General features: G+C 37.7%; 1 protein-coding gene across 1 annotated transcript in view; it reads right to left on the bottom strand.

Moving 5' to 3' along the window:
• LOC128263064 (putative neural-cadherin 2) overlaps positions 1–20,773 on the bottom strand; it is a 119,247-nt gene extending 98,474 nt beyond the window's left edge. The window contains exons 1-2 of the mRNA XM_052997725.1: positions 19,368–20,773; positions 3,734–3,768 (exon numbers count right to left, since the gene is read on the bottom strand). The gene's annotated coding sequence lies outside the window, so the exon portion shown is untranslated. The remainder of the gene's footprint in view (positions 1–3,733; positions 3,769–19,367) is intronic.
• Between the last annotated feature and the right edge of the window lie 2,465 nt (positions 20,774–23,238).

Raw genomic sequence — 23,238 nt, 5'->3', positions numbered from 1 at the left:
AAGTATGTCGGTGGCATTTCAACTATTCAGCTGTAAGGCGTGACGCATGCAAAAATCTCGCGACTCTCTGATTTCGATGGTAAAACCTAACAGGCATCGGCGAAATGCATCCTTTTACTGAAATACCAAATAATTGACTATTTTTCAGACGGCCTCTGTAAATGGCATTTAAAGCTGATTTTCTGGATATTTTCCTTTCCCTATCCATATTTCGTTCATTCAATAAAAAAAGTAAGATAATAATTAATAGCATTTGCTTTATATACGTTCATTACTGCTGATTAATTTGCGATTTTACCCATTGACTTATCATATTATCTTTAATAATTGGTGAGAGAGCGAGACTGTTGAATTACCTTCAATAAGATGGAGCTACGAAATTAAACTGCAAACTGAAAATGAAATTTAATTGGCGTACAATATGGCACTCCCAGCTAGACTTTTCGATTTGCCAAGGAAAACTGCTACTTAACCTGTTAAGAAAACCTGCCCAACTTGTGTGGGCTGGTTCGCTATTAAGACTCATAAATAAGACAGACGAGCTGCAGGGTGGCTCTTTTGGCTGCTCCTTGAGGAGCAGACGTGACAGCCATTTAAGCGGTGTGCAGGCTGGCATTGTGCAGACATTTATGGGTGGATGTGGATGTGGAAGCAACACCACCGGCACTTCAATTAATTAATTGCAATTTGCAAGAGGCAGCGACGGCAGACAATGTTGCCCATTAAATGCGTTTAGCTGCAGCCGCTGTCAACTGGCTTTCTTCCAGCGGCAGTATTGTGTAAGATGCCAGCACGGCGTATACTTCATGCGCCTTCTCACGCACGCACGCACACACAAACATGCACACATCAAGTATACGCCCCGAACGTTGACGTGTTATTAACACCGCGTGAATCCAGCAGATGGCGTCATGCCCAGAATGCATCCACGCAACGCTGTGCCTCGCATAAGTAAATGATGATGATACGGCTTCTGATGCCTCAAATAAGATTCAGCATCATGCACGAACAGATTGGCGAGTGAGACCTCGGTGGTTGAAGGTGCCGGCATCAGGGGGCTTATGCACCTGATGGGATTTCAGCTGCACGGATATGCATCCTTATCATTCGGAAAGCCTGAGCGTGGGAGATGGTGGTGTAATTCCCGGGGATTAGAGTGTGAGCTAATCGATGCAGTGATGCGACTTAATTAGTCCCCGGGTGAATGCCTATGAAAGCCCAAGCAGCTCGGCAATCATCTTGGTTAAAATTAATTTATTAAAATAGGCAGAAGCTTAAATAAAATTAAAATACAAAAATATACATGGGGTTCCTTTGAAATCAATAATAAATGTGTCTTAAAGTATGCTATTTTTTTTTTAATATGGAATTTCAATAGATTAATTACGATAGACAACGCTTCCATTTTCCATTGCACAATTTTTATTATTTCGAAACCCTTTTGACTTCTGTAGCACTCCACCATATTATTTAGTGGTTTGTTAATTAGTGTGATGTTAATAATTGTTCTAAACAAATTTAATTTTTAACGACATTTAAAATCAAATGATAAATGAAGCTAAAAAACATTTGCCAAAGGGTGTGACAGAACTTTACTATTAGCCACCGAGTTCGTAGAACCAATGAATTTAACCCTAATTACCACAAATCGCCCGCAACTAATTTAATAATAGCAACAAACCATGAGGGTGGAGGTGGTTGTTAAATGCTGAACGGGAGTGGCTGCTGCATAAACTGGCCTCAATGGCTATTAAAAACTACTCGTAGTTGGTATATTTTTGCCTCTGTTCACTCCTCCCAATGTGTACGTATATTTGCGGCCAATTGACGGTTTCATTCTCGGGCAGCACTGAAAACTTTCTGGCCAGGCACTCAAAATGGCTCGAAAGTCTCGACAACAATTCGCTCGAGCGGCGGGAAAATGCGGTTAGAGTGCAGGGAGGAAAACACTTTATAGAAACCACTCGTAACCTCAAAGCGCAGACGGCATAAAACAATTGAACGTGAAACGTTTGACGCTAAGTCAAGGCGGAGTATCATAAAAAATTAAGTGACACTCAAACGGAGACACTGGGCAGCAGTGATTAATTGGCCCTCAGCCAGCGGCCTTAGCAGTATCATTAAAAGTTCGCTTCTCGCTCGCCCCACATCCAACATGCTGTCAATGTTGTCATCTTCATAATAATTGGGCCACGGACCGGGACATCGGAACACTAGGTCCTGGTCCTGTCAAGTGTTCAGGTCACCCCAAGCCCAAGAAATGTCAAAAGTTGGGCTTCGCCTGTCAGGGGAGAATATTTTCGAGCTGGCTGGAAGTCTCGCAAATTGATGGCGTTAGTTGGCGTTCATGAATACGTCAGGGAACAAATACGCATAAAATGGCCACTTGATTATTGGGGCCTCCTTGGAAAGTTTAATGAAATTTATATATAAAACGGACAGCATGATGAATGAAGTTGTCTTTAAAGATGAAAGCGTCTTATGGGCCAGCACATTTTTGCTCAAATTTGAAACACGTGCCAGCGAAAAGGGTACAGGAAGTTTCTACACTGGATTGCGAGGTAAGAGTAGATATTATTTTTGAAGAGGGTTAAGTAACGGCAACTAAAGCATACATTTTTCCCAGGAAATACAATATTGGGGTCTTTTGAGGTTCAACTATATGTTAGAAAAGGTAAATCAGATGCTTTCGTACAATCAGATTATGGCAATATTAAAAATAACATCTAGAGGCTTGTGAGCTGACAGTAATAATAATATTAAAAAATTTTCATGAAGATTACAAGGGAAACTGTATTATTTATTTGTTCAGAATATAATTTTATTTGTCTTAATTTTTTTTAAAAACTTGATTATTTCAAAAATAAATATTTTAGAAAACATTATAAATATTTTTGTATAAACAAGAAAGAAAGCAAACTTCGGCAAGCCGAAGTTCATATACCCTTGCAGCTATTGCAAGAATTAAACATTTTTGAAAACATTAAAATTATGATTTACTTTCGTATATGTTTAAAAACATTGAAGCTATGATGATTTGCAGCTCAACTATTTGATAGTTATTTTATATATTTTTATTATTTCTAAGGGAGCTATATGATATAGACGTCCGATTTTGATAAAATTTAAACCATAATTCTGAAATATTTAACCATTGCTATATGTCGAAGAACTAAACAAAAAATTAAAAAACAGAAAAGTTATAATTTTTTTCATTTATTTTTCCGATTGTTCCTATGAGAGCTATATGATATAGTCGTCCGACTTTGATGAAATTTAAACCGTAAATCGGAAATATTTAACCATTACTAAATGTCGAAGAACTAAACAAAAAAATAAAAAACAGAAAAGTTATAATTTTTTTTCATTTATTTTTCCGATTGTTCCTATGGGAGCTATATGCTATAGTCGTCCGATCCGGCTCGTTCCGACTTATATACTACCTGCAATAGAAAGACAACTTTTGGGAAAGTTTCATGCAGATAGCTTTAAAACTGAGAGACTAGTTTGCATATAAACGGACGGACAGACGGACGGACAGACGGACATGGCTAGATCGACTCTACTAGTGATGCTGATCAAGAATATATATACTTTATAGGGTCGGAAACGTCTCCTTCACTGCGTTGCAAACTTCTGACTGAGATTATAATACCCTCTGCAAGGGTATAAAAATATAGGAGTGCGTATCCTTATTCATTAGCTGTGTTAAGTTTATATATATTATACTCACCATTAAAAAGTCCGCAGACAAGGGAATTAAGTAAACTGTAATTAAAGGAGAATATGAAATTTAAATTGATATCTATTTAAGCAACTATAATTCTTTAAGAAATTTAAATGGTAATATGTCATTTATACTTTTTTATGTGGCTACTTGACAGTTACTTAAAATAAAATAAATCTAAACAGATTTTATTAAAATAAAATAAATCTAAACAGATTTTATTTTTCACTATTTTGCTATTGGATAGAAAAATTTTGCTTTATGCTTAGTTCAATTTGTTTTGGGGCTTATCATTCAAAGGATCAATCATTATGTAGTGTCGTTTTATGAGAATCAAATAATTTGCATAAGCCCATTTGTTATTCGGGCCCACTCCACCATTTCGAATACATGTCAAAAATCAAATAATAAATCACAGGCGCCAGAGGCCTACTTATTGCATAATTTATTTTCTAAGCCCGATGCTCTTTTGTTTTAGTTTCCCTCTTCACATAATTGGATTCTCTATTCTCTTTTCCTGGGCATATTGTGCCAATTTGGAGCTTATTATAAGTTTGCCATTTTTTCCGTCGATTGTTTCGATTTGCCCGTGCGCTTGATTAAATTTGCACTCAACTTTTCAAAGCTTCATTAATCATCTGTTTAAAAGGGGATTGAGGGGGTGTATGAACGCCTGATAGGGCGCGGAAAAAACCAAAACTTTAGGCGGAAACTTTGTTGTAGTTGCTGGAGACCGTGCAGTTGGCATTGCCAATAATAAAATTTACGCTGCCTTCACAGCAGGTCAGGGAAAAAATTATGAGATTTCTCAGCGATTTGCAATTTTTGCAGTTCAGCGAAAATTGCATCACCCCCTTTTTCCTGGGAGGGAATAACTCTGGATTCAGTGAGAAATAAATTAGGGAATTTATATCAAGGCGAGTGAATAAGGAGAAAACTTTCATGACTAATAACCGCTGCACTTTAAGCTCTCCAACAAAAAAACTAAACATGAAATGCACATAAATATTAAATGTATTAACTTCAAAAGAAGGCATAAAGATCTGCAGCACATTTTAATTATTCCATTCGGGCGGAGAAGTGCATGTCGAGTAAATGAAAGTGGTAAATTCTCCTCGGCCACGTCAAAAAACACAAAGGCCTTCATTTATTCATCATCAAAATGGCGGTCGCGTTGGCTAAGACAAAGGCAACCCTCCTTCCTTTTTTCCGACCCCCTTTCTCTCTTTATCTCAGAGTTATTTGTATCACTTGGAAAGAAGGAAGGAAAGCCTTCTACACTTGAAAAATAAAGGCTATACAAGAATTGGAATAAAATTCATCATAAAATAGGATTTTATTATTATATTTTATTCAAAAGTTTTCTAGCTGTAACAGTTTTATAATTTGTTTGCAGTACCGTAATAAAAAATAACAAAAATAACCAAGAATAGCAATACTGCGAGTGCCTTGAAGCTCTGTGAAAGTGAAAAGCACAAAGCGGGTGGGAAATTGCGAAGAAAAGCGTAGAATGGGTTTCCCTTGTTCATTTAGCAGTCAAACGGAGTTTGCCAGTGTGGAGACATGCCTGTCTCCGCTGGGTTTCCGTTTCCTGTGCCATCTGCAAATTTCATGGCAATATATTTTTGCCCGCTTGTGCGAGGAAAGACGGCAATTGCCAGCAAGCAAACGAGAGAGAAGGGCAACTTTAGCACTGCGCCTCGACCATCATCAGTCATTTTGTCTAAAAGAATATATTGCAATTAAAAGCAGAAAATATGCTTTTACACTGGCCAACAGAGCTATAAGTTTGCCGCTCATCCAACACCACCATGGCCACCAGCACCACATCCTCTGCTCCGGTCCTTTTCTCCCTCTTTATTTATGAAGCGCAACACTTTGGAATCCAGATCCACCCACTGCATTTTGACTGTAAAAACTTTGGAACGGGCTACCACGGCCCCTTCTTCTTTCCGGCTTTCATCTTCATCTTGTTGCTACTGCTGATGTTTTACTATCAAGCCAAGAGCAGCAAATTAAAATTGCTTCATTCTGGCCCTTCAAGTACGCTGTAAGTCACGCCTTGTTATGGCCGCAGCCGGACTTTCAATGGATAAATGGACGGATTTGTTGGTTGGTTGGTTGGTCGGTTGGTTGGACGTCCAGTTGCTAGATGGAAACGGTTGCCGAAGCTGAAGCTGCTCGGTGGGCAGTTTTCAGCTCGACACTTTATAAATTATGCGGACGGCAGTGGTATGGGCTTTAATGAATTTTCCATCTCTTAACTAAAACAAAATTAATTTTGAACTACGATGGGCAAATGCTTTTAAAGAGGAATCGAGTTTCGCGAAAGTAGGAAGGTTATTTTCATAAGCATTTTCGTAAAAAGTATTTAATAACATAACAGCAATAGCCCCAATGAAAAGTAGTTTGAGTTACCAAAAATATTTAAAGAAAATTAGATATGCATAAAACAATGAATGGCAAAATAATGGACAGAATACAGCCGAGGTCCTAATTAATTAAGCTGTAACAATTCCGTTCGCTATTTCAAGGTTATCACCGTTCCACGTTCATCTTTATGGCAAAATGTCACCTTTAGGATTCAGAACTTTTTAGAGTTCAGTAAAAACTTGGCTCAACCTTTTCACGAGTCGGAAAACGAGCAACAAGAATTTGATTACTTTTCATTTCGCATTTCGAGGCAGTTTGAGCAGCTTAAGCCATCCGCATCCAACTCGTGAAGTTATACTCAAATACTCTATTTCCATTTCGCAGTTATCTGGTCACTCCTCGGCTGGCAGCTGCATTTTCATAAGCAAAACTTTAACTGAGCAGCTGAATTTTTCATTAGAAAACTTTTTTGTGCACTGCGAGAGACAGGGGACACCTGGCGGGTGAATGGGTGGAAAATCCGGAGGAAATGGCAACTTGAAAGTCATTTGCCGCCCATGAAAAATGTGTGTAGCAAATGTTTAAAAAGCATTGGGGGAATGACGAACAAAAGACCGCGACTAAAATATGTGTGGGTGCTCTGCCAAATTCATGAAAGCCGAAAATGCCGGGCCTCCACCCAGCCTTTGCTCATGTCATTTGCCACACTTTTCACTCAAGACAATGAGTGTCATCACGGAGGCATCAAGTTTTCATAAGACTACGCATGCTGAATTTCTGATGAGTTTTTCACCCAGCATCAACCCTTCTCCAGAAACACTGTCGTCTTATGAAAATTTTATTTATACGCCGAGACTTTATGAGGCGTGCAAAATTTGGTCAGACAAGAAGAAACTTAATAGAAAAATTTATTGCTCAAAATGCGAAAGTTTGTGCCAAATTTTAATGAGCTTGACAAACACAATTTTAGATTGTCCATAAGTTTACTCAAGATAAGTGCAAAGTTTTCATTTGCGTTATTGCTTAATATTTTCATTACAAATGTATAAGCTTGAATATAATTTTTTGCTATATGTATTTAATTTTTATCGAATCAATTAAAAATATTTTTAAAGGTAAATAAAACATTTTAAATGCCGCCTTAAACTGTGCTGCTAATAATTGTTTCTGCGAAAAAATCAATCATACGCAGCGTGTGTAGCTGCTTGCTTAAAGGATAAAAAACAATTTGGACAAACAAGGAAAATGACTTTTAAAGCCCCAACTGAGAGACACATGTAGCACTTACTTTCGCATAATCCCCCAAACTGAAAGTCGAAGAAGGGAACTCTCGACGAGAGTTTAAAGACAACCTGACATATGGGACTGCTAAGCTAAACAAATCACATCAGAACAAATAAAATCCAGCACAAAGGCAACCGCCAGCAAATAGACAGACGCACAAAATGTCTGCGCTCTGACATGACCGTTAAGTAATTCCATATTTTATTTGCCGAAATAGAAAGGATTCGAAAGGGGAAAACTCCCTAACGCATAAGCACACAATCTCAAGTGTTTGAAATAAAAGTCTCACATTTGTTTGCCGCATTCGCACGTGAAGGCGTCCAAGCAAATATGTCTAAAAAGAAAAAAAAGAGAAAAAACCGAGGGGGGCTTGATAAACTTGTTTAAAAGGATTGCAATAAAGTGCCTGGCATATTGGGATTTGTCCCTATTCCGTCGCCTATTTTTTACCTGCAAGTATTTGGCATTTCCCAAATGAAACGATTTTTTCGCCACATGCCAATGATGGCCTTAACCCTTTTCTTTCCCCTGTCATCCGTCAGCCGTTTTATGTGCAATTCCCTCAAGTGCTTTATTTGGCAACAAAAAACGTTCGGGGACTCGCCACCGCCGCCGCTCACAACATCGTTAGCTCTTTGGTCCTTTTTTTAAACTGTTGCATATAATTTATTGTAACTAAAAGTTGTTCCTTTTTTTTGGCCTTCCGAAAAATAAGTAAGGGATCTCGTTTCCTTTGCCATTTGAATTTTGTTGGTCTCTGGTGGGCCATTTTATAGAGCCTCCGTGCATGCTTTTTCTTTGGTGAGCTTAAGATTTCGGCTTGCCAAACATTCGACTGTCAACAGTGACTTTGGTTGGGATTAAAACCGACATTAAGCTGTGATTAGTAGCTGACTTTCCTTTGACTTTTTTATTTATCATCCTCTCTTGGCTTTATTTATGTTCTATTTGAAATTGACACTCGAAAAGATCTGGGATTATACAAGTATCAAAGGGCTGGGCATTCTGCAGTCTGGGAATTAAATGTCATGGGTTATGGCTGTTGAATATAAGATTACGAGCTGACCTGTTGAAATACGCTTACGGTAAAATATTTTTAACAAGCTACAAAGAGAATTGTATCAGGAAATACAGATGAACACGTGCATGAATTTTATTGTGTTTTCATCGTCGTCTAAGATAATACTTTATTTTAAATATATTAAGATACCTGCGTGAGAAAATAGGCTCACGAGCCCATCTCCACCGAAATCATTGTTTAATGAACAGGGGACCTTGAAAAAACCACTCAAAGACTTACGCATAATTAAAATATCTAATTAGAAATAATCACATTAAAGCGGAAGACTGCAGAAAATATGTTGAAAGTGATGGCGAGCGAGAGAGGAGTTCTCAGGGCATCATGATGAGAGCGTCGACTCGCCACAATGGCAAAATTGTTGACATTAATTAAAATGTCATTTAAATGAAATATATAACAGTGCGGAATTTCACTCTATTAAGGCGGGACAGGCTCCTTGACTGCTTGCTGTGCTTTCACCCCGCAAAATGGAACAAAAAGGACACAGTGTGGGGACGACACAGGGGCAACGAACCGGAGGACAAGATCTCGAGAAAGGGAGACCTTCACAATGGCAAAAAGGTCCAAAGGGATACCAAATGTGAGAGAAAAGAAATATTAAGGAGGAGAATGCATGGGAAAAACGCTCCATTAGGGTAATGAACAAGTTAACAGGCGCATATTTCTCATTGCTTTCTTTTTATTGCTGCCATGGGATGCAAAAGGGCATGGGCATGGACTCACAAAAGCAATTTTCATGCCCCCATGCTCGAGTTTAAATTTTTAATTTGACTTGTTTTCTTAGGCCGGACGACCGGTCAGAGTCAATATGAAAATGTCGGCAAATAATTATAAGTAAATTAATGAAAATTGAACAAGCCAAAGAGGAAAGGCCAAAGTCAATGGAGTGTGCAAAATTGTTGGCAATTTGTTGTCGAGCAAATAGCTTCATGGTCATTATGCTGGCGACTCATTTGCAAATGGCCAAGAGTCTGCCTCTGCCTCCGCCTCTGCCGTTGGCCTTTGCCCCAATGACTTGGCATCAAATTGGTTGCTTTGTTTATTCAGCCCACTCGTCTCGCCAAAAAAGAGGGCAAAGCTCTTTGAGCTGATTCAGCGCAAAAAGATTAATGATTCGCCATCGGATCCGCTGCTCTCTGGTAAACATTTTCCATTTCCTCCCCGCCGCCTGAACTACTCCGTCTGGCTGTCTGGACTTTCTTCGCCTTTGACTTTCCAATAAAATGAAATTAAATAAATTTTTGAGCCAAATCTTATTTGCGTATTGTCAGCTTTGTCATCATCAATGGTCCGGCGTCCTTCTTCTTGTTCCATACTGTATTTATGTGGCCCAGAGTGACTTTTATTTATGGCTTTTGTTGGTGAACATTTTCTAAGCCATTTACCCTTGGACTTTATGCCCACATTTTTTGGCCATATTATCGAGTGGATGATTAGAAAGTTTTCCCATTGTAAGTGCAAATCAAAAGCAATTTTAAAGGGTGGATTTAACAAAATCTAATGTTTAAAAGTTTTAACTCAAAAGAATTATTTAAAATAATTTTTTAATTTTAATTTTTTACCCTTAAACATTTGACATTGATGACTAGATCGAGAAAAATTAAAATTACTTTTAAATGTTGAAAAATTCTCATGGAAACTATATGCGGATATTAAAAATTTATGAATTTTCCATGGAACACCACTCAAACTTTTCCCAAATAAAAAATTGTAAGCACTGAAAACTATGCAATATTTTGCAACTAACTGTGCTCGAAATACTTCAAAAATCAAAAATGTTTTCTCATATATTGCTGAAATTTTTTAACACAAGCTGACCTTCTGGTGGGCGTTCTAAGTGAAATGGGGCGTGGCAGTTACAAAAAATTCAGCATGCGCCGTGTGAAACATCGGAAATATATTTTTCGGGACCATGCAAACGCGATTGATGAGAGTGGGGTGTAAAAATGGGATTTGGGAAATAGGATTGCGGGATGAGGAACAGAATTCTGTTCAGAGGACAACTGAAAACTGTTTGGCTTTTCAGCTAAAGTAAGCAAACATGTCAGTGGCGCATATAAATGCATCCCCAGAACTCCAACAACATGCAGATTTATGCACACACATTAACAACAACCCAATTGCGATAAAAGAAACAAAATAATCAACACCGAGGACAACAACGAGTTTCATTTACAAACCTGCATAGATAAGCAAGGAAACACTTTTGATTACTCAAAAAAAGAATGTTATTTTAAATAATTTTTTTTCCAACAACACAAATACGACAATACAAATGATTCTTTAATTCTCCTCTTACTCGAAAGAAAAGTCAATCTTTGCCAACTGTGAGCGCATTCAGGTGAAAAGCCCACAAACTCAGTCGTTTTAATGGAATTCTAATTTTTTTTTTGCAACGATTTGGAGCAAAACCACAAAGGGTGGGGATTAAAACAGTGGGAAGCTGCATTTGATGGGTAAGGTGGAGAAGGAAACCGCAATCACAACGCCCCAAGTCGTCGTTTGCTGGTAATACAAACGACAATTACAACTTGCCTTCAGACGTACGTACAAACAGATGGACCGCAATCGCAGGAGGGGATAAAAGGGTAGGGTTGGGCGAGACACGAAAGCGTACTAAAAGCAAATCTGTGTGGTTAAACGCAAGTGTCAGCTGTCATTTTTGTGGAAATAATTCCGGCAGAAAAAATTGCCAAGAAACATAGGAAAAAAAGCGCAGCGCAACACAGAAAGCCGGAAAACGGAACGGAGTATGCAAAGGCAATAATTCTTGGAGCAAGAGTAACAAGAAAATAAGGGCAATGGCAGTGGCAATGGCAGTGCAGTGCAGGACAGACGTAATGAAAGCCGAGCTGCAGCCAAGAGACGTCAGCATATGCACTGAAGAGCCATAAAAAAGTCCTGTTCTTTAGTAATGGTCCGAAGAAAACTATGGCAAAAAGATGCACAAAACAATCGTTGACAATGTGGCAGTTTTCTTAGTTTTCCCCTTAAACAATCTAAAAAATAAGATGAGGTAAAGGGAATTTCACTTGGGTGAAAGTTGAAATTGGTATTAAATATGTTAAATATTGTTTATTTTATTTATTAAATATTTATTTGATTCATAATAAGTTAATATTTATATAAATTATTTATAAAATATAACATTAACATTTAATAATAAATATTAAAGCAATATAACGTATCTTATATTTTTTAAGAACAAATTTTGGTACCAAAATATAATTCATTTTTTTGTGTGTAAAATTAGAGATGGAGAAATGAAGTGCAAAAAGAAGTGCGTGTGGCAGTAAAGCTGGGCAAAGAGGAAAAACGGATTTCCATAAGGCCTGAAGATAGATGGTCATTTGCTTTCTTTTTCGGTCTACCTTAGATTAGTTTGCTCGATAAGAAATAGTTGATAGTGTAAAGGGACGAATAAAAACCGCAAGACAAAGCTGCAGTTAAGTAAGAAAACAACATAAGCGCATTTTGAGAGTGCTAAATCAAACTTAAGACAACTTTTTTTGCCCATAGAAAAAGTTGTAGCAAATTAAGGGAATTGAGAAATGATCTTAATATATAATACCTTAACGTCTTAATTAACTACCATTTAAAATTTTTAGAATTGCTCTTATATTATTCAGTTTATTTTTTAGCTAAGTGTTTAATGTCGAACTTTTCAATATTTCTCTTAAAAACAATATTTTAAAAATAAATTTATTTTTCTGCTAGTAAATTCGTGTTGTAACCAATATGGAATTAGCGAAGCTTCTTGCCTTAAGTTTCCTGCCATTGGTAATCCCACTGAACATGAGAACCTACTGGACACAACAGTCGTATACATTTTCAAGAGTATTAGAAACCAAATTCACTGGCTAACAAATGATCAACCATAGACAAAAGCTGACATACGACAACAGGCGGCCTTGTGTCCTCGGCAAGCATCTCTAATGCCTGCAAATCGCCTGATTATGGGCTTAAAGCCGGGCAGCCACATATATCGCCATTGCCGGACTAGCTGGACAAGCAAGTTGTTGACGGCATATGGGGAAATGGGCAAAGAACGAGGACTACAGCACGAGTGGATCGCTCCTTGGCCATCATGTTGAGTTATGTTGCCCAGCAGCATTTGCATGGCATTTCAGCGTTCCTTGGCTTTTTGTTTTTTAGCTTGGGATTTCTTTTTTTCCTTTTAGAAGACTCCTCGCTGCGACTTGGCGCCATACCATGCACAAATCTGAGCCGAACATGAATACACTGGGTGGAATTTAAAATGTCGTAAGTTACCTAAAGAAAAACCAAGCTTGTTTGGACATTTTGGAATATGTATTATAAAAATTAATCTTCACATAGATAATATTTACAAAATTTTAAAACAGATAGGTATCGGATATATTTTATTTATTAAATTGACTGATCAACCAATGCCTATTTCTGAAGAACTATTTTTCTCCGTGTAGAACACATGCAGCCCATTTTGTTTTTCTTTTTGTGTGTGCGCACTAAAATCATAGTCATGTCCATGAATATCCCTAACTGATTACATGCAAGAAAGCTTATAAAAACAAGAGTACCGCCCGGCGACAATGACACAACAGCTGCTCGGAATGCAGGCTAAGATCCTTGGCCCTGGGTCCTCCTTCTACTCCTAAGTCTTGACTTTACTTGTTCTTGCCTCTGAAATGTTGTGCATTCCAAGGCAACTGCAGCGATTCCCTAGGGCAGGAGCAAAATAAATAAGTATGGGTCGCTGCCCAAGATGCTGGAAGGCTGGATATCAACAACAAATTGTGTATTTTACCAATGAAATAAATCAAATTTATTCATAAAAATGGTAGTTAAGTTAATAATAGTATTAAATTTAATCGTTAAAATACCTTAGTAAATATTTTGAAACACATTTAAGAAAATAGCCATAAATCCTATTTCGTTTTCACTTTGCATTGTAATATATAATATATATAAATAATAAAACCCAAGATAAGCAGTAATAGCTTCATGAATACATGAAAAAATCAAAAGTATCTTAAAGGCTGGTTTTGGTTTATTTTTTTTGTAATTAAACCAATTTCGTAAGATAATTAACTAGCTATAACATTTACTTATGCAAAAATATAAAAATCCATTGAAGCATATTTTGCATAAGTTAAGTAGCATTTGAAAACACTGCTCTATTTATGAAATAAAACATAAATTTATGACCTATTGATAAATGGTTTAACCCAGCTCTATTATTTACACTGAAATTGTCAAAGACACAAATAAGTAAGTTTGCAAATCTCATTCATTTCAATTTCGAGAAGAATTAATATATTTTGGCTTCAATTAAGTGGGGTCCATTTCAGCCCACTCGAGTGCATCTGTGCGGGCCAAAGAACACCCCTCTCGTGTGGTATTGTGGCCAGGATCACCGAATATAGTTATTATGGCGCCAAACCACTTTCCCCACAATTACGCGCTCTTAATGAATGCCAATTGGGCGACCACAATAAGTTGAAAATTATGCCCGGGAATGGCCGATGACAGCGACGAATGATTGCCATTGACAGGTGGAATTGGAAATGGAAGTGGAAGTGAGGCTCGGCTTCCCCTTCATATCGTCACTTTAAACGCTGCGAACACTTTTACCGAACCGAGGAGTCTGAGCCTGTCTTTGAGTGCCATAATGCAGCCAATTAATTATTTTGCCGGGCTTATGCCGCAGGCGAATTGACTGACAGCTGGCCATATTATTATTGTTCCCAGAGTGCGGCATATGTCCTGCGCCCAGCATTCCACATTCCGCATCCTTGTCACATTGTGTGATTTATATTTTTAATATGGATTGCTTTCATTATGCATTTTCACAATTTTCCCGCGCTGCTGCTGCTGCTGCAGTTGCGTTTTCCTTTTGGCGCGGCCAGTAATTGTAATTTCTGTTGTTTAAAAATTTATGACCATCAATGGGCCCCAGAAGCTGCAGTGCAGTAATATAAACATTTATATATACATCTGCGTGCACATGCAGCGTGAAGTGGGTGCAAAAGTAGTGCAAAAATAATTGCATTCCCCTTCCTGGAGGAGTACGAGAAAATTGAAATTTCACATGGGGTAGGTGGATATCCTCGTACACAAGGAACAGGGCATTAAATGAAGAAAAATATATTAAGCGCAGGAGTGAGACAGTTCATTGCGTCGAGCACCCCTCATCTGAGAAGTTTTCGGCCAGAGTAAAAATGTTGATTTCAGCACATGCCTGGTATTTATTAAGAGCGGACCCCAGAGATGTTTGGAACTGAGAGCTGGGAAAGAACCAGGCCACAACGGTCTTAATCCAGTAACTTAATGTTCATGGCAGCTATCCCTGTCAGAGTTATTAAGGCCTGAGCTAATTCGCTCACCGGATAAGCCGTTAGCAGTTAACATCATTAGACGTTTTGCCGGAAAACTTTCTCCTGGGCAAAATCCAAATAAATAAAATCGCATAATAAAAATTGAAGGGCGCAAAGTTAGCGACGTGATAACTATGTGTGCAGGGGATTTCCAACTCAACTCCAACTAAATTTCCAGGTAGTGCAAACAGTATCGACACACTAAACTACGTGCGACAGGTGAGAATAGAGGCGAAAAAAACAAAAATCTCAATAAATTGGCAGTAAGCTCTAAGCAGACAATTACTTGGGTATTAGCGTCATACTTGGGGCAAACTTGGTAGAATTCCGAAAACGAGCAAGAATCCACAGTGGTTATGACCGCAAGGGGAATTATAAAGGTATTTTCACCCACTAAGCTAAATTGAAAATAATTCAAGACAACAAATTAATCTTTAACAAAGTATTTGTACCGATTGGAATTAAATTTTGAAAGTCAAATGTCTCTTCTGTCACAAGTAAATAATTACAACATTTTTAAAATGCCTATTTGTAAATCAAATTTTTTTTTACGCAAGCCAGAAAACTCTTGCCTTTCATGGAAAAATAGAAAAAAAAAATATACTTATTCTCTGTTCGACAATACTATTAAATAAAATGAAAAAGAAAAATAACCAAATGTATAATGTTTTCAATGGATTTGTGCTCCAATTAATGTTGAGTGCTCCAAAGCTTCTTGTGTGCTCAGCCAAAAATAAGAAATATATATTTTATATTTTATTTTCAAAGATCTGACCGATGCTGTCAGAAGAAATCACTGAAAGTAATTCAATTATATTTGCAAATACATTTCACTTGACCATTATAAATGCATTCGAGTCGAAATCAAACAAAATCCTGCTCGCTTCAGAGTCCCCTGTCCACGGCATCACTTTTTTAATATTTTCCCTTTACTTTTTGCCACAGAGGATGACTATTTTCGGTTTTTATCTTGGTCATGACATGATTTATATGCAGCTATTTTATCTACCATGCGCACAAGTGGAATAAGCGAGTTTCTGCTCAAAAGAGGAGCTTCGAGTCCTGCAGTCTGGGGCAAAGCCAAAAACACAAAGCCTTCCAGCGACTCACCTATTCGCAGGCATACTATAAACTTGGCTGCTCTGTGGTCGCATAAACTTTGCGTATGCACAAAGCCCGTATTATTTAAAATATGCATAAATTGGACTTTAAAATTTACCCAGCTAGGCACACAAGCGTATACCTGCGGCGAATGCAGCTTGTATGCATTTTCTATATACTGACATATCGAACAAGAGTTGGGGACCTGATATGCAAAACATGGGTGAGCTTAACATGATTCCGCCCGGAGCCTGGCATTTGTTATCTTTTATTCTCGAGCGTTGTATAATGAGTTATTGATAATGTTGGCTAAAATATACAATTAAGTTTGTACTTTATAATGCACACACATATATATATATAGTTTTTTCAAAGCATATGTTGTTAATAAAGCAAATGCTTAAATTATTTTGTGGAAACTTTTAGAATTTAAGCATCAGCTAATTCTTAAATAACTTTTTAAACTAGCAGTAAAAAAATCAAGAATTCTAGTTTCAAATTCATTTCCTTAATTAATTTCCACTTAATTGTATATGATTATTTTTCATCTCCACTGCCATTGTTTCCCCTCTTTCAGTCTCGCTAAACTAAAGCACATTTATTCCATCTCTAATACTTTTTGTGGCAGCTTAGAGGAGCTTACTTTGTCTGGCCAAAAAGCATCTTACTGGTAATTACGGCTTGCATACCTAAACTTTAAACCCAATTGGGTAATTAAACATTGGCTGGAAAGATAATTATTTCTTTTGTCATTTACTTTTTGCCCATCGTCGAATTTTCACTGGTTAAAGCTATGCTCTTTTTTTCTGCCCACTTGCCACCTGACTCTGCAGTCACGTGCTTTTGAGTTGGGCGCGATAAAAACGAAAATAAAGTTGCGAAAAGCATACATCCATGCGAGATTCAGGCATAACTTTTCGTGAAGCAACACCAGCTCAACTCGAATACACAAGCAAACAGAAAATACCCAAAGGTCTACAGTTGGATTATTTTTGTTTTCCTTTTGCTCAAGAGAGATTTTGGCATGCGGCATATTGCAAAATGTATGTATGACAACGCAAACTTTATGACAGGTGGGCTGGCCCGGTGGGTGGATGGGAAAATGTCGCGGTTTTAACGAGAATAACAAAAGTTTGCTCTGCTCACTAAACCATTTGCTTGCCCCGCACGCATTAAATGCATTAAGTTTTCCGCTGAAACTTTTCACCAACGGAATGCGGCTGTGTTTCTTTTCGGTCTTGCTTTTTTTTTTAATTGAATTGTATGGCAGAAGACCCTTTATTTGCACTTGAAACTACTCGTATTTGCACACGGCTTGGCTCAATGGGCCATCTCGCTTCCGCACTCTCCCCTCTCTCTCTCGCTTTTTCTGTGTCTGTGCTTCATGTGGAAAAATCTAATTACTTGGCTGCTGTTTAACTAACTCCGTGTAGCAGCACTCAAAAAGCTTCCTTCGCATGTATGTGTGTGTGTTTTGTTTGTTTTTATTGCCCGCGAACGTGGCGTATGCGTAATGTAAGTCGGATGTGTCTACGGGGCGTATGGATTTTCCCCGGTGATACATTAAGTGCTTATAATTGGAACGAATGCGCCAAGTAACTTATGATGTTTACACATGACTTACAAATTGTTTACGTCGTTCGGTTCTAAGCATTAAGCATCCGCCGAGTCTTCCAATGCATCTAAACTGACAAACACAGACACACACAGCCGGCTGGCAGAAATGCGGTTCTTGGTAATGGCCATGGTTTGGAGGAGCTGCTGCCACGTCTGGTTCTGCTCCGGCTCGGCTTACCTCACTGTATTTGTGATGCACTCGAGCACGTTTCCGATTGGGGCAAGAAAAGGGTGGCGAGTGCAGCATATGACAGCTGTGACTATTAGTGCAACAAGCCGGTGCTTAGTAAGATTTAAAAAGATAATCTTAATGGGAGCAGAAAAGACAGCATTGCGTGCAATAAAATGTTGGAAATGTTCATGTTAGTAAAAATATGCAGGGATAATTAAAAAAAAACAATTGAAAGTCTATACGCGAAAACATCAATATATCGGGTACTAGAAAGAAGCTTCTGGCTGCCTTTAAAAAAAGTTATAAAATAGGTTAAGTTCCAGCAGGCTCTTAGTTAGATTTCAATTTGTTCTAATTTGCAATGGTATCTAGGATTCACATTTTGCAAGTTTGAAGTCAAGGTTTTTTTGAAAAAAATAACAACCAAAGGTTTTAAATGCTATATGCTCAAAATATGTAGTATGATATTTTATAGTAAGGTATTTAAGTGAGAAATATATAAGGAAAATAAAAAAGCCTTATTATTGGATAGACTATTGAAAATAATATTGTGGCTAAATATTAAATAACCACAACAAATTAAGATTTAAAAAATTAAAAATTGCCTACTTTTTTGACTAACTGTTAATTGGTAAATATTATGAGGATGGCTTACTGTTTCTCATATTTAAAACATTGCCTTCATGGAGGTCAACTTCCCGACAAAAGCTCATTGCCATCCAATCTAATATTAAAGCATATTCATAGTGGCAATTATCTGGATTTAGTCATGCCACGGAACACATGAAATTAAAAATTCATGGCCCCCAATTATTGTGTGACATTCTAAGCGTTCTAAGCCCCAAATCGCCAGTGGGAAATTAATGAGGATCGTTAGCCCTTTAAGCAATATATAACAAAATTTTTGGCTAAATTTAATTTAATTATAGGAGAGTTCCACTGGCTTTTTTTCTGGCTGCCAGCGAATATCGCGACCGCTTCGAGCTGGAAAATTAATTACATGCAATAGCACAACAAAGTCCTCTTCTGATGTAGACTTGCTTGCTATTTCGTCCCCAAAATCAACACTCAAAGTAAACTTTGACAACCAAGATTGGAGGAGGCAAACGTTGAAAAAAGCTGGAAAAAAGATGGGAAAATACACGGGCTGTAGGTGAAAAGAGGGAGGAACGTTGCGTAAAAGTTGTCAAGTGTTCTGTTTACATTACTTTTATCAACATTAGAAATCAATTAATTTCGTTTTAATGCCAAGGGGAAATCAATGAAAATTACATCAAATGTGACTGACTCGCTTTGCTGCTTGAAGCTTCTATGATGTTGTTTTTTCAAATCTTTTCAGCTTCAATAAGTTTTGAAATCAATGAATAATATACAAGCCACTGAACTAGGAGTTTTTCTTTTATGCAGCCATAGTGGTTTAATAGATGGGTAAAAATTTGATTGCGATTCATTGCATAAAGTGAGGATGAGCTTGGAATTACCAACAATTCAATAACCCAATTTGATCAGTGGTCAGCTACACGTTTTTTCCACAATTTTCATGGCTGTATAGTCAATTAGTTTTCAATAAAAAATTTGCTTTTACTTGTTTTTCTTTATTTTCTTTCGATTGAACCAAATGAAAAGTAAATAATGTTGTTTCTCATCTAAGCTTACCAGCTGAATCTTTTTTTACTGCGTATTCCCAATGGTAATCCAAGTTGGCCGATTGTTAATGCCTTGCATTTAATTAAAACACTCACAATAACACTGATATTTATTTAAGCATGAATAGACACTCGTTTTTTAGCTCAGTGGCTTTAAACGTTTCACAAGTCTAAATTATGTGAGCATTCTTTTGAATATTTTGACGAGATTAATTTATATTTTGCTATTATTTTAATGCATGCTCAATTAAGCGATGCCAACACCATGACACAAGTGCACAGAGTTATACAATTTTGTATGTATATAACGGGGCTTTTAATACGGCGCACTTTAATGCATTTGTATCATCGATTTATGGTCGTTTGCCGTTTGAATTTTTACCATTTGCTATTCCGCCATTTTGTTGTCAATAAAATTTGCCGTGCATCCTGCCATTTGCATTTTGATCAAATTGCTTTTTTCCCCGAATAACATGGATTTAGGTCAAATGAATCTTGATTAAATGAAGTTTTTATTATTGATTTAATAAGCATATGCTTTTCTTTTTTACTTAATCTAATTTGGATTAATTTGAATCAGTTGTTCGGCATTCAGTGCGAATTATGAATTATGCACAATTGTGTTATAGCATTCCTTTATCAGTGTAAGCTTCTTTGTTGGAATTTTTGATTTATATTGTGATTATGTTGTGCTTTGTTGTTTTTTATGGGCATCCGATACTTCGTTTTAATCGTTTAACATGGAATTTATTGTGGCTATTTCAGTTATTAATTTATTGTTTACCATTTATGCACGCTCCTCTATTAAATTAAAAATAAAACTTCTTGTTTTATGTTTTTTTTTATAGTTACATAAACTCTTGTGTTTAATTTGTTTATTTTTTAAGCGTTATTTGTGGCTTTGATTGGAAAGCAAACACTGTGTTTTTCCTTCAGACTAAAATATTCTGATGCCCTTTTTTTTGGTTTTCAGTATTTCTTTATTCCTTTGATTTTCATTTTGAAGAGGCTTTTATTATTTTGATTGTAATTTTATTTAGCAATATTTTGAAGTTAACTGGATTTGTTGTCCTATTTTTGGAATATTTTTGTCGCTTTTTTCCAGCCACGCCTTAAGCTAATCATCAGTTAGCTCCGCTACCTTTTGGGTATTTATAAAGGCTACCCCACTACTCTGGTAACAAGTCAAGCACTAAGCACACACTTTGTTGGCCCTCGACGGCTCGCCTCGGCCTCGATTTGCCTCGATTTCGACTGCCAGGTCTGTCAATTATGGACACCCGACTTAGCACCAATTGCGGAAAAAACAAACAGGAAATTTGCCGGTAAATCACGACGAATTCTCGCGGTTTTCTGTGAACAGGATATATATTTGACTGACAAAAGTCGAGGATAGTGTGTGTTGTGCTCGGTAACAGCAACGCCGCTTGACTGACGCTGCTGGGATGCTGCTGTCGTGAGCCATTCCGAAACATTTCTTGGATTGACCAAGTGAGGACCCGACCCGAAGTTCGAATTGTTTGTGGATCGCAAGGCGAAATGCGCATGTCCTGGCCTTTACTCTCTCTTCATTTTTTTGGTTGGGTTCGGCTGACACACTTTTCGCATTCATATTGCTGTAGGTTAGTGCCTCGTCGTCGCCTTAAAGCCAGCGTGAATCGCAGGCTCACAAGCCCTACGTTACTTAATATGCCTGGCACCTTTGGATCCTTCAGGCTCTCGGCCTGGACTTAGCATGGCATAAATGATTTATATGGTGTGGTGCCACAAGTTTTCATCCATCTTTAATTCCGACCCGATGCCTAACCCCGCACATGCACACACGTCTCGCCACATTTAACTGCAGGTCAGTGTGATTTGGCCATTTGTCTGGGCCCTTTCGCGTTTCGCATTACGCATTTCGAGGGCAAGGGTTCGAGGTTTGGAATGGTATGGGGTTTCCTTTTGGACAGCTGCAAATTCATTTATGTTAATTTCGCTTGGTTAGACTTCTTGGCCGCAAAAACCAGTGTCGGTTTCGGACCGGCAAACACATTAACCATGGCTTCTGTTTGCCTGTTTTATGTACTCTCGTCTGTCAACACACAACGTTGCGTATGCGCTTTTTAATGAGGTTTTTCTTGTGCCATGAGGATTAGTTTTATGATTGGGCATATTAGTCAGTGGCCCCTTTGTGTGTGTGTGTGTGTGTGTGTGTGGTATATGTGTTGGTGTTTGCGCCATCAAATGCTTAATTATGCGTACATCGTATTTCTTCTCAGCATAAAATATTAGGCAGTGCCAATTGAGAAGACAAACAGACGTTAAGAAATGGGATTAAAAGGGATTGTTTGAACGGAAGTGATTATTAGCAGAGCTGTCTAGATAAGAAATATAATTATACTATTACTTATGATCTTGTCATATTAAAGGATGTTATTATTCCCTAATTTATCAGTTTGTAAAGTTTAATTTGAATTGCTTTATTTTATGGATGTCTTTGTTTTGAACTCAATTTCGTTTCAGTGATTTGAAATCCTTGCGCTTTGATCATCCATTAGCTAGAAACTCATTTTGATCCATTTCGCAGCACTCTGCAATGACACACAATTGGGCTCGGAGCAGTCCGCTGAAATGCGCATTCATAACTCAAAATGGCAAACTAATTTACGCCAGACTTATTATCTCTCCGGTGGCAACGTGTTGCCTAGTCCACCCGAGGACCTCTCACAATGGCGACATCCTTTGGAAACGGTCTCCATGGCCTCATTGCAGCCACTTGGGCATTATAGCGAGTCCTGCCAGTACGGTAGGCTTGGGGAGAATGGGGTGGCAATACCAGAAAAGCACGTGTGCGCCAAATGCGTTCACCTCGCGAAGAACACAGACACTCACAAAGGCCGAGAGCCAGCGACACCGAGACTTGCCTGCAGATTCAGATACATTTACAGATACAACAGCAGTAACAAACACAGAAACATGCACACATACAAGTGCACACACATAGTCACTGCAGCTATGCCACTGTGCATTTATACACGTTATGCGATTGTCTCAGTCTGCCAAAGGGGCGTGGCAGGCGACAACAGTTGCCAGAAATGCAAACAAGTCCCTAAAGTCGGTGATGAAGGTGGCATACCCTCACTAAATATGGGCTCGTTTTTTATATATATAGCTATTTTCATAACAATCCTTTTAGCTTTATCACTTTCGGTGTTTGTAAATCTATTTTGAATGTATAATAACATTTTGGTAAGGTCAAAACAATATTTTAGGTTTTTATATAATTGTATTTAATTTTTGTAGAAATAAATGTTTGATAAAAGTACACGGGCAAAGACACAATAATTTGTAGTTTGCCAATATGAAAAATCACTGAGCTATAAATCCAGTGAAATCCACTGGTGAACCGCCAAAACCTGAAATAAGTTTAAAATTATCTAACTTATTTAAATGGACGAATAAGAAGTAAGTATTTCTGATGGGCTGAAAATTTAAGTAGTTTATGGATTCCGTTAACAATATTGCTTTCTATTAAAGTATATATTTTAAGGCATAAAACGCTCAGATTATATCACTGAAATATTCTTAGAATTTTATGAACATTTTGCATTTCATGAGCATTTTAAAGGCTCCTTGAGCGCCATAACATTCCATAACATTTATCTACATGCCAGCAGGACTGAGATCTCGCCTTTTTGGTAAGAGAATCATAGCCAAAAAGCAGCAGCAGCAGCCGAGGAGCCAGAAATTGCATTCACCTGCCCCGTTGCCATGCGGCCATCAAGGTGTTTTTGTCATTTTAGCGCCACAGACGCCATTGGGACGAGTTCTCCTGAAAAAAAAAGATAATTCCCTGCGAGGCTCATCTCCGGAAAACGTATTCTTCTGGTCTCGTTCTT

The sequence above is a fragment of the Drosophila gunungcola genome, unplaced genomic scaffold (assembly GCF_025200985.1).
Source record: "Drosophila gunungcola strain Sukarami unplaced genomic scaffold, Dgunungcola_SK_2 000001F, whole genome shotgun sequence".
NCBI classification, from domain to species: Eukaryota; Metazoa; Arthropoda; class Insecta; order Diptera; family Drosophilidae; genus Drosophila; species Drosophila gunungcola.
This window is presented reverse-complemented; position numbering and strand designations above follow the sequence as displayed.